The 11,800-nt window shown below is 35.9% G+C and overlaps 1 pseudogene; it reads left to right on the top strand.

Annotated features, from left to right (window-relative positions):
* Positions 1–10,162: 10,162 nt before the first annotated feature.
* LOC469528 (olfactory receptor 10R2-like) lies at positions 10,163–11,101 on the top strand (annotated as a pseudogene).
* Positions 11,102–11,800: the final 699 nt, after the last annotated feature.

Genomic DNA, 11,800 nt, shown 5'->3' with positions numbered 1-11,800 from the left:
TCTCATATGGAATCTCAGGGAACTCCTCAAATTTAAATGCCTAGTCCACTGGGATAACTGAAAATTTAAACTTAATTTAAAGCTAAAATTTCTGCCTTTTCTGGGTGTTGAATTTTGAACTGGGAAGCCTTCATTGGTACCAGTGAAGGTTGACTTATGTATTAGCTCTTTCAGCAAACACTTTTCTCTCTACTTATTTCAGTGACTGACCCTTCAAGCATTATACTGGGGAGGGAGGGATAGGTGGAGGGAACGTCTTGCTTCATTGCCACAGTCATGCTCTGGCAATAGTGCTTTCAGATGTTGCACACTGAGTCTTTCTTATGCAGGGAGCTTTCATGGCTGCTGAAATAATTCCTTACTCGGAACTTCTACCACATTTCCTGTGATATGGTTGAATCTGCCTCTAGCTGACAGCTTGTAAATTTTCCTCCTAATTCTGAGGTTTCAACATTTATCTGGGTCCCATGTTTTCTAAAGGTCTTATTGGACAAAATGTTATTTTTAAGTGATTCCACAATGACAGTTTCTCCTAAATGGTCAATATGTGATCCAAAAGAAAATTTTGACAATCCTTGCTACCCATAGTCAGTTGAAGTGCTGACATATTTCTCTGTGTACTGGTATTTCAGGCCAGTAACTGCAGATTTCCACATTCAGATTTCTCAGGTGAGCTCAGATACCAATCCACTGTGTTCCTTTATCTCCAGCAGATATATCAATATCTTGAAGCAGTTTTCTACTCTTGGGGAGAGATAAAACATTAAGAAAGTCAAGAGCTTCCTCCAAAGATTATATTTCCTCCCCTTTTTTCTCAAAATTTTTATTTTTTAAGAGTAGTTCACATATTTTATTCTCTCAGCTTTTGTGCCTCAACTGAAACTAAGAAAAACTGCCTTTTATGACATTGCTGCATGTTTTTCCTATAGTTTAAGGTGTTACGATGGTGTTTATTGGTAAATATTTAGTTCATAAAGTTACTATCTGTATACAGAGTCAAGTAGTTGGCCTGACCAGTGGTATAGCCGTAAATAGTCACCTTAATCACTCTAGATCACATTTTGCAGCACATGGTTTTTTGAGAATCTGTTGAAAGCTATGTATCTAATGCATGAAACTCTCCTCATGCACATATACAGGAAAAAAAAAACTTGCTTACAATCTGAGGAGTTTACATAGTATACAAAGTCCATCCCTAAATCCAATTCATGGGAGCACTTGTTCATGGCCAAAGTCATATAATCTATTTAAATTTGCTTTCATCATTTCACCTTTTCTTTTTTACTTTTAACAATTTGTTGTAACTTTTTTTTACCTGATTGAAAGGTTTTTATATCATCATGTCACAGAGTTTACATGTTTTATAATTTTATTATAACAGCAGGATAGACTAATAGACATCCCTGCTGCTATCTTCTAGGTCCCTTTAATGGATTTAATTTCCTTTTTTATATCAAATTTCAGAAAAATTTACCACAAGGTAGGCAGAGAAACTATCCTGGTCAAGATAGCATATTCAATTAACTAGAGTATTGCTATTTTATGTCACATTCTTTAAAAATTTAGGAGAAGGTACTGTGCAGTCTAACATTTGAGGTTTTTAAATACAGAATATGTATACGTTAGGAAAACTAAATTCTATACTGTGAAAAGAAATGAAAAGTAAGCAGGAAGTTTCAGAAATAAACTACACTTAACATCTTGATCAACTTTCATGAAAAGTAGCTGATTTTTGTGTCCAACACTAATGTATAGAATATTTTCTGCAGCATGCCGACATGAATGTGATTCATAACATTTTTTTCTATCTTACTATATGGCTCTAGTTTCCTACCATCCTGGCATATAGGTCTCTTGAATTCCTTTTTTTATTAGTAGAAACAAGAAAGAGTTAAAATTATGTTTAAAAGGTATTATAATAATAAACAATAGAATAATACTTCTACAGGAAAATAATTTGCAGTGACAAAATGGCCTTGTTTGCCATCATCATACTATAGCCATCATTAATTAAAAAGGCAGTAGAAGATAAACATAAATTTGCCATTCTGTGCACCACATTTCTTTACTTACAGCTTATAAAGTGGGATCCTATGGAGAATGGTCCTGTACTGGCCTAAGAATCAAAAAATGTCTTATTTGAAAAGATTATCTCCTTCTTTGTCCAATGTCTACCATCAAAGTTTTTTTTATTTTCACCTGTTTCATGAAGTATTACCTGATTTCCATTCTTCAAAACACCATAGCAATGTAAGCTTTACTTATACTTCTTACTGAGCTCTGACATATTGAGCTGATTATGTACATATCTTATTTTCTCTAATGGACAATCAACAATGTGAAAGGAAGTAATTTATTATACCGATACATTAACTCCTCCTAAATGTCTTTTATATCCCTGACATTCAGGAGATAACTAATACATGTCTCTTAACTTTAATTGAATAAATGACTGCTCGGTCTAGCTAAGTAAGACATCTGAAACTACACGTGAAAGTGTAGCAATATTTATGTCCCCCATAACAGTAATTAAAAATAACAATGACAATGATAATTTATTTTGCTCATTAATCTCTTAAATGGGAGAGGGCTTATAAGATTGGCTTGTCTTAACTCCATACAATGTCAACTGAGCTGCTCAACTAGAATTGAGGGACCCACTTCCATTTGGCTCATTTACATGGCTGGCAAAATGATGCTGATTTGTAGTGGAGCTGAGTCAGGGCTATAGGTTGTGAGAGTCAGTATCTCTCCATGTGGCCCTTTTCATGAGGTTCTATAAACTTTCTCACAACGTCATGACTGGTTTCAAAGACTAAACATTCCAAGAAACAGAAAGAGGAAGCTGCTAGTCTTTTAAGGCATAATACCAGCAGGTTGTCTGCTCCTGACACCCAAAAAGACAATGATGTGATGGGCATAGGAATAGCAATGGACATTCCCTTGTGAAAAAGGAGGAAATTAGACACATCACAGTCATTGGTCCATAGAAATTCTGAAATTCATCTGGACACTGTTGCCAGTCCTATTTTCTGGGAATGAATTCCATGACTCTTAGATCTAACCTGTGATGCCATTTCCCCACTTTCTGATCATCCTTTTTTATCTGCAAGACATAGCTACAATTTGCAGACGTGTCATTTCTTAGTCTGATACCTCCATGGAAGAAGCTGAGGGTCCAAAGGTCTATTCATTTCTGTTTGCTCTGTAGCCTTTAGCACATGTTGATAGAATGCCTTTTTAAAACTTGGTGAGTTTCTTATGTTTCAGTTTATAAATTAATTCCATTAGATAAAAGTCACATCCATATTCATTTCTTTATTATGGGTCACTTGTGAGGTAGCAGTATTAATAACTGCTGTATGGCAATTCCCTTAAGATTCTTAAAAAGACTTATTCCTTAACTTTAAGGATTCAGGCCCTTAGGATATTTATAAATCTTGTTGGGTATAGCCTAAAATATTTCTGAGTTCTAACAAAAAGTATTACAGCTACATTCTTAAGAGGTTTACCCTGAGGCATTGGTTTCCTGATAGCACCTTGGATTTGATTTCTTCCTTGAAGCCATTTTGTACCTTGAGAGTCTTTGTTGAGAGAGACTGTGCATGAGAAACATCTTTATTTGCAAACCCAACAAGTTTTGTTTCTTTCTGTTTCCTCTAAATTCTCAGAAACTTAAGAAACTTTAAAAAATTATGTACTTTTAAATGGACAAATAGTAATTGTGCATATTCCTTAGGTGCATAGTAATATTCTGATATAAATAATGCTATAGGGATCAGATCAAGGTAATTAGCATATCATCATCTCAAACATTTATCATTTCTTCGTGTTGGGAATGTTCAACACCCTCCTTCTGGCAATTTGAATCTATACATTATTGTTAACTATAGTCATCCTACAGTAGCATAGAACACTGTAACTTATTCCTTTATCTAGCTGTAATTTTGTATCCTTTAGCAAATCTCCACCTATCCTTCCCTTTTCTCTACTATTCCCTTCCTCTAGTATCCTGCTTTCTACTCTCTTTTCATATTTTATCATTGGTTGGAATTTTCTATAATCTTCCTAGAAATTTACCCAGGAAGATAATGAGATTACTAAATAGTCTATTTTCCAGGCTGTAGCATGTGGCCCTGCTGCCAAACTTTACAGCAATGGATAATAAGTATCCATGTTTTACCTAAGTATGATAACAGTTTCCTCTCTGTCCTTCAAATATTTTTCTCTCTGTGCTTCAAAGCTTTACCAAGAGTTGCCTCATGATCCTTTCACCTTTTAGTAAGAGACTCCTTAAGTCCTTATGGATTATTTATACCACCAATTGCAAAATGAATGCCAAATGTTTTAAATGTTGATTATAACAGCACCCTGCCTTTAGATACCAAATTCTGTTCTCATTATTTACTGCTGCATAATCAACTATCTACAACTTTAGTTGCTTAAATGAGCTGTAATTATTTTGCACACAAGTCTGCAATTTTGGCAGGGCTCAGTGGGGACAGCTGGAATTTGTTCTTTGTGCCAGCAGGTTGGATGATTCAATTGGGGCTGAAGGATTTACTTTCAAGATTGCTCACTTATGTGCCTGTTTTATTCATGTTAGCTATTGGTTGTTTGCTCAGCTGGGGCTATTGGCCAGGAGCCTTGGTTTTTTACCATATAGATTCTCCAAGGGCTGTTTGGGCTTCCTCAAAACATGGTTACTAGGGTACAAAAGTAGATGATTCAACACGCCATAAGTAGCAGCTACAAGACTTTAGAGACTAGGGTTAATAAACGGATACAGTCTTACATTTAGTATAATTTATTTGTCAAAGTAGTCACTCTTCCTATCTGGATTCAGGGGAAGGAGGAAGCCACCAAAAGTTCCTGTCTGGGTTAATCACTTGGGCTTTTCTCTTGTTTTCTCATCCCTGCAGCATCTTTTTTTTAAAAAATTTAATTTAATTTAAAGTTCTGGGATCCATGTGCAGGTTGTGCAGGTTTGTTACATAGGTAAACATGTGTCATGGTGGTGTGCTGCACCTATCAACTCATCACCTAGGTATTAAGCCCAGCTGCATTAGCTATTTATCCTGATGCTCTCCCTTCCCCCGCCCCTCAACCATAGGCCCCAGTATGTGTTATTTCCCTCCCTGTGTCCATGTATTCTCGTTGTTCAGCTCTGACTTATAAGTGAGAACATGCGGGACATGACTTATACGAGAGCAGTTCACGTGAGCACCTTAGAGAGACGTCCATGCATGTCTAGCATTTGACCCATTTCCAGCCCAAGTGGATGGATTCACTGTCAGAAAGAATCAATATGTGAGCTGAAATGGGGAGAAAGCTGATGGGCTTTGTGAAAACCTACATGAAGGCATTGTCACACTTTTCTCTATAACCCAAACTGTATTCGTATACTGAGGAAATATTTACCAAATTCACATTATATTCCAGAAGCAAACCTGTTTCTAATGTATCTGAAAGATTCTGCCATTCTAATATTCTGTCCTCTATTCTTTATATCTTCTTCTCTTTTAGCTTTCAGAAATAGGAATGTGTAGCAGCATAAAAAAGAATACTTTTCTTCAACTTCAGAACGAAACTCTAGAGGCACTATGTAGGGAAATTCAAAGGAGATAGTTTCATTGATGTATATTTTAACAAATGTTGCCTGGAGAATCTCCACATCTCTGACTCCTTAGAGAATTTCCAAGAGGAAGTCAACTAATCCCCATGAATAACAGGGCTTTTTCTTTGGCCAATGAATTCTCATAGTGTATTATCATGGTTCCATATGCTAATTAGAAAAATTATGGACAAGTATTGGGCACAATGTGGTAATTAGCTCCCTGTGGAGATGGCGAGCTCACTTACCAACCAAGGCATTGAGACCATGGCTAATGTAAAAAGGAAAGGCCATTGATGACACCCATTGAGGCACTACCTAAAGCACCCATGGAGACAGGGCACAGGTAACATTTTTCTCTGGAGTAATGCTATTTTCTTATTTTGGTCTTGGGAGTTCCTGAAAGATGAAGAAGAACCCTGAGGCATCATGACAAGGAAGGCAATTTTGGCAAATTTCACTTAGAAACCCTTTACAGAAGTTTCTAGGAAATGCCTGAGAATGAATTAACTGGCAGGTTACAAGGCACTAGAACTCTGATTTGAAGAAATGTAAAATTTTAATTTTTATTTAGAGACCTTGATTTTTTTATTAAGAAGACCAATGACAGTCATTTATTTGTATGTCAAATTTAAAAATTGTTGAGTTTTTCCATGAGCTAGTGATCTGTTTATCCCTAGTTATTAGTAATGAAAAATAGAAATTATGACCAAATGACAGAAAGCAAAGCTGAATAGTGAAGAAAATAAGGGTAAAAATTGAGACCAAGGCCAAGACAAAGGCAGAGGCCCAGGCTAAGTCTTGATTATTTCACAGGGTGGAGGTAGTATTAGTCTTGGAAAGAAAGAATAAAAAATTTACAGTAAACATAGAATGTATAAGGAAGACAGAAGTGTTTCTCACTTAAGAGGCACATGGTAGTGCCTCTTAAGGAAACCAAGTTACTACAAAATAAACGAATTGGAATTATTATTAATTCATTAATAGACATTTATTTTTTCATCAAGTATCCATATCTCATTTATTTAAATATTGGATAAAGTTGAGGATACAAAGGGAATAAGATGAGGCATTTATCCTTGGGACTCTTAAATCTATTGGAGAGACCAATAGGAAAAAAAAATTAGATATAACATGTTGAGTATTTTGATGAAGACATACTAGACAAGCTTTAGATTACTAAGAAGGGAACAGCACACCGTCCCTAGACATATTGGAGAAAGTTCAATAATTGATGACTCAAAAAATGTGAGGAATGAGTGGGCCATACATGAAGTGGAAATGATATTGGAGGCTGAGATCGCTCTCTCTCTCTGTCTCTCTGTCTCTCTCTCTCTCTCTATCTCTCTCTCTTCCAGTGGAATCTTGAGACACAAGGGCATATAATGGAAACTGTATTTCAGTACAATTCCTGTGTGATGAAACTTAGAGGATTAGATTGTAAACGTATGTGGGACAGAGAATCAGATGTCCTATGATTCAGCTTAAGGAATTCTGACTTTACCTGTAGATGATGAAGAGTTACTAAGCGGTATAATGTGAAAATATCAATTCACAATTTCTACTTGTTAAGAAGGTGATCTAGTTACTCTATTTTTCTTCTTTTCTTTTTCTCTCTCTTTCTCATTTTTCTAAGCTTTTCTTTCAACCTGTAATGCCTTGCCTTCCAAACTCATGTCACTATCTCCTATTTAGCAGTTACTTTAAGCAGTATCCTAGACTGAGTTAAGTAAAGTCAAAGATTTCCATAGTAAATTTTATTTTTCACTATTAGTTCCACATAGGTTCCAAGGATGAGTTTGAAAGAACAGATGGTTGATGGGGTAGGAGTTATAGAGTAAATACTGAGTAATGTGACCTTACTTTTCATTCAGGTGCACCAACTTTATTTGCTTACTTTGTCACTATTAATACTGGCGATGAGCCTGTAAGTGAGAAAACACTCCAAGAAAGGATATATGGAAAGTGGAAAGGCATAGAAGATGTCTCAGGAAGAATGTTAGTGAGGACTCTGTTTTGGTCAAATGCATGGTGTATATTCTTTATTTATAAAGCTTAGAGATAAGGCCATTCAAAGATGTATAGAGATAGAAAATAAAACTCTTGGTTCTAGTCCCATTTCAAAATTTTATTAAACATTTGCCTAAGCAAAACAGCAAATATTGATAGCAATTTAGTTATTTGTAAAGGATTTGAAGCCCCCAAATCAAGTGTTTCTAAAATTAAAATAAAAAGTTTAGCTAGTGAGATAACGGAGGAAACTATTTGATCATCAGAAATGATAAATAAGATAGCAACATTTTTTACGGGATTTTTTGCTCTGCATTCAGAGAATAATATCAGAGAGATTTTTCATCCCAAAATGTTGAAGCAGAGTGTAATATTACAGGCTAGGTTGATATTAAGGTAACAAGTTTTGAAAATCCCTGGAATCAAATATCATCTACTTGAGAGTTTTGAAATGATTTAGAGAATAAAGTGATATCATTGGTCGTTTATTTTTTTAACAGGCTTTGAAGCACTTAGTATATATTGGGCATCATTGTGTGTTTTTGAGATGCAGTTTCTGTTATCTGGTAAGTTATAATTTGTAGAGTCAAAGACATTCTTATAATAATAGTTTGTGGCAAAGCAAGTAAGATTCTAGTGATTACTCAGGAAATCCAGAAAAAATGGTGCAGCATGATTAGGAAGCTGTAGGAAGGATTCTATGAGTAAAGTCATTTTAAATGAAAAGTAAAAGGAGACCACAAAATCAGAAGCAGAAAAACAATAAGTATAAAGCAGAGACTATTTCCAGACATAGAAAGTAGTATGAAAAATGACTTGGTTGTGTAAAAATTCTCACTGCTAAAGTACATATGAAGGAATCTATAATGGCAGTTATGAGTGAAAAGGTGAAACTGGGAAAAGTGTGAAAGACCTAGAATATTTTATAGGTAACAGAGTCAGTTGTTGTGGTAATATGATAGGATTTGTTCTATAGAAAGACAATTCTGCTGCTATTATGAAGGATTACTCAGAGTGGAAGAGAGAATCTGGGCAGTTCATTTATAATACTATAGTCCGGGGAAGGGATAATTGCTTGCAAAAAATAAGAATGAATCCTAAAAGTGAACAAAAATAGATTGAATGTGGAGGATTAGAAAAATGGTGAGTTTAAGCACGTCTTAGAAATTTACAGCTTAGATGGCTTAAGAGTATTTTGAAACTATTTATTGAGATACAGAATCTAGATAAAAGAACACATTTAGGCAAGAGGTAGCACAGAATAAGAATGTTTTGATTAAAATGTATATAATTCAGTACCAGCAATGATAAATATGTTGGAAGCCTTAGGGAAGATATCTGAGCCCACTTATTCAGAAATTTAGAGACAGCTCCTTGGAATGACAGCCTTTTGGGCCTCCAAGTCAGGTACATCAAGGATAGGACATAAAACAATGGGCAACAAGTGAATGCTGAAGCAAAACTAAAGATTCTAGCTATGTCTTTTCTGTAAGCAGAAATCAGGCCTATAATTCTGTAAGAGTTTGTAGAGTAATCATAAAGCTAGTCCTAAAACAATAGCAATAGTTCAAAACCAATTTATTTGTAACAAATGAATGCATAAAAATTGGTTATATAATTAGTTGTAAAAGGGAACTCTGCTCTTTAAGTAACACAAAGATCAATGGATGTTTCTGTAGATGGGGAAGGTATTAAAAACAGGTGTAGAAATGTGAATTGTCAGACATTGGTGCTATTGCTTATTCATGCAATCATCTATTGACATAAGTATCAGTAATCAGGATAAAAGTGTGACCGTTGAAAATAATAATTAATATAGATAAAGGATTTTATAGCATTAGATAACAAGAATCCCCTCTAGTCTGCAGGAAATATATTCCAAGACTCCAATGGATGTCTGAAACTGAATAGTACTGAACCCTAAATATACTATGATTTTTTTCTATAATACATGCCCACGATAAAGCTTAATTTATAAATTAGGCATAGTAGGATATTAACAACAATAACTAATAATAAAATAGATCAACAATAACATTATATCAGCATCACTACTCTTGAGCTTTGGAGCCATTATTAAGGAAAATAAAGGTTACTTGAGCACAAGTTTGGTGATACCATGACAGTTGATCTAATAACTGGATGGCTTCTGAGTGACTAATGGATAATAGCATATACAGTCTGGATACACTGCACAAAGGGATGATTCTTGTCCTGGGCAGGAAGGAGCAAGAAAGTCTCCAAGCAGGGGACCTAATAGACAGGCTTTATTTGAGCAAATGACTGTACACTTCATGTATACATTTGTCCCCAGATTCACTGCTAAAATCAACAGCAGAAAAATAGGAGTTTGAATGCATATCAATTTAGAAGAACTTCTGGTTAAATTTACAATTCTTTTTTCTCTCCCATGCTTGTTGTTTCTCATTCAAACAAGACTGGCATGGCTACTTTATGAGGGTAGGTCTCCCTGAATTTTAAGTTCCAAAGATCTCTGGACCTGATCATATTGACTTTATTCCGTGGGATCAACTCTTCATGGCCAATTCTTCCTCTGTCACTGAGTTCTTAGTGCTGGGCTTCTCTAGCCTTGGGGAATTGCAGCTTGTCCTCTTTGCAGTCTTTCTCTGCCTCTATTTGATTATCTTGAGTGGAAACATCATCATCTCAGTCATTCATTTGGATCACAGCCTCCACACACCCATGTACTTCTTTCTAGGTATTCTTTCTATCTCTGAAATCTTCTACACAATTGTTATTCTGCCCAAGATGCTTATCAACTTATTCTCTGTATTCAGGACACTCTCCCTTGTGAGTTGTGCCACCCAGATGTTCTTCTTCCTCGGTTTTGCTATCACTAACTGTCTGCTTCTGGGAGTGATGGGTTATGATCGTTATGCTGCCATCTGTCAGCCTTTGCAATACGCTGTTCTCATGAGCTGGAGAATATGTGGACAACTGATAGCAACTTGTATTATTAGTGGCTTCCTAATATCTCTGATGGGAACAACTTTTGTCTTTAGCCTCCCTTTCTGTGGCTCCAACAAGGTCAACCACTACTTTTGTGATATTTCACCAGTTATCCGTCTCGCCTGTGCTGACAGCTACATCAGTGAACTGGTCATCTTCATCTTCGGGGTCTTGGTGCTTGTTGTGCCCTTGATATTTATCTGCATTTCCTATGGCTTCATTGTCCGCACCATCCTGAAGATCCCATCAGCTGAAGACAAACGAAAAGCCTTCTCCACCTGTGCTTCCCATCTCATTGTAGTCATTGTCCATTATGGTTGTGCTTCCTTTGTTTACGTGTGACCCTCAGCCAAATATACATCGGGCAAAGATAGGCTGGTGACAGTGACCTATACCATCATCACCCCAGTCTTGAACCCCATGGTATACAGCCTCAGGAACAACGATGTGCAGATGGCTATTCGGAAACTGATTGGAAAGTCTGGATTTTCTCTTAAGACTCTATGATCAGAATACTTTCTAACAGTATGGACACCATTAGACCAATTGTGTCACGATTATTTAAATCATGAGATTATCTAGTCTATTTATCTAACTAACTGCGAGGCCTTGGATTAATTGTTTGACATTTGGGGCCTACATGTTCTATGTAAAGCAGAGATAGCAATATTTTCTTCCTGGAGTCATTGTAATTAAGATAGATTACAAAATATCTGGCAATAAAACATAACTCTCCTCCTCTTTCTCTTCTTCCTCTGAATTTAAAGTCCTCAAAAAGGTCTTAGCAACCATCATTTTTTGCCCTATATTTGTCTTGCTTGACCAAGATCTCTGATTGCACTCTGTTTAAGGTTATGTCCAGCTTAAAATGAGGTGTCCAGGCCTGAAGGTGGCTTAGATCTAGTGGTATGACATGGCAGGGAAAACTGTACCATACAGGTAATTAGATGATTTAAAACTGGACACTGGTTAGGTCATGACTGAAGCTTTGACTCTTCTCTGAATCTAAATTCTAATATATGGAAGGTAGGGATAATGTAATTTCCCTGTTTTACTTCATGGGGGTTTTATTTGTATCTTATAAATAGTATAAAAGAAAGTGTAAAAGCAGTGCAAAATGTGAAACCATATACAATGTAGAGCTCATTTCAAACATGCTTTCCATAACTGAGAGGATTTTATTTCTTTCAAGATCTTCAAAACAGG

Source organism: Pan troglodytes, chromosome 1 (genome assembly GCF_028858775.2).
Source record: "Pan troglodytes isolate AG18354 chromosome 1, NHGRI_mPanTro3-v2.0_pri, whole genome shotgun sequence".
Classification (NCBI taxonomy): domain Eukaryota; kingdom Metazoa; phylum Chordata; class Mammalia; order Primates; family Hominidae; genus Pan; species Pan troglodytes.
Note: the sequence above shows the minus strand (reverse complement) of the source record. Positions and strands in the feature narration are given on the sequence as shown.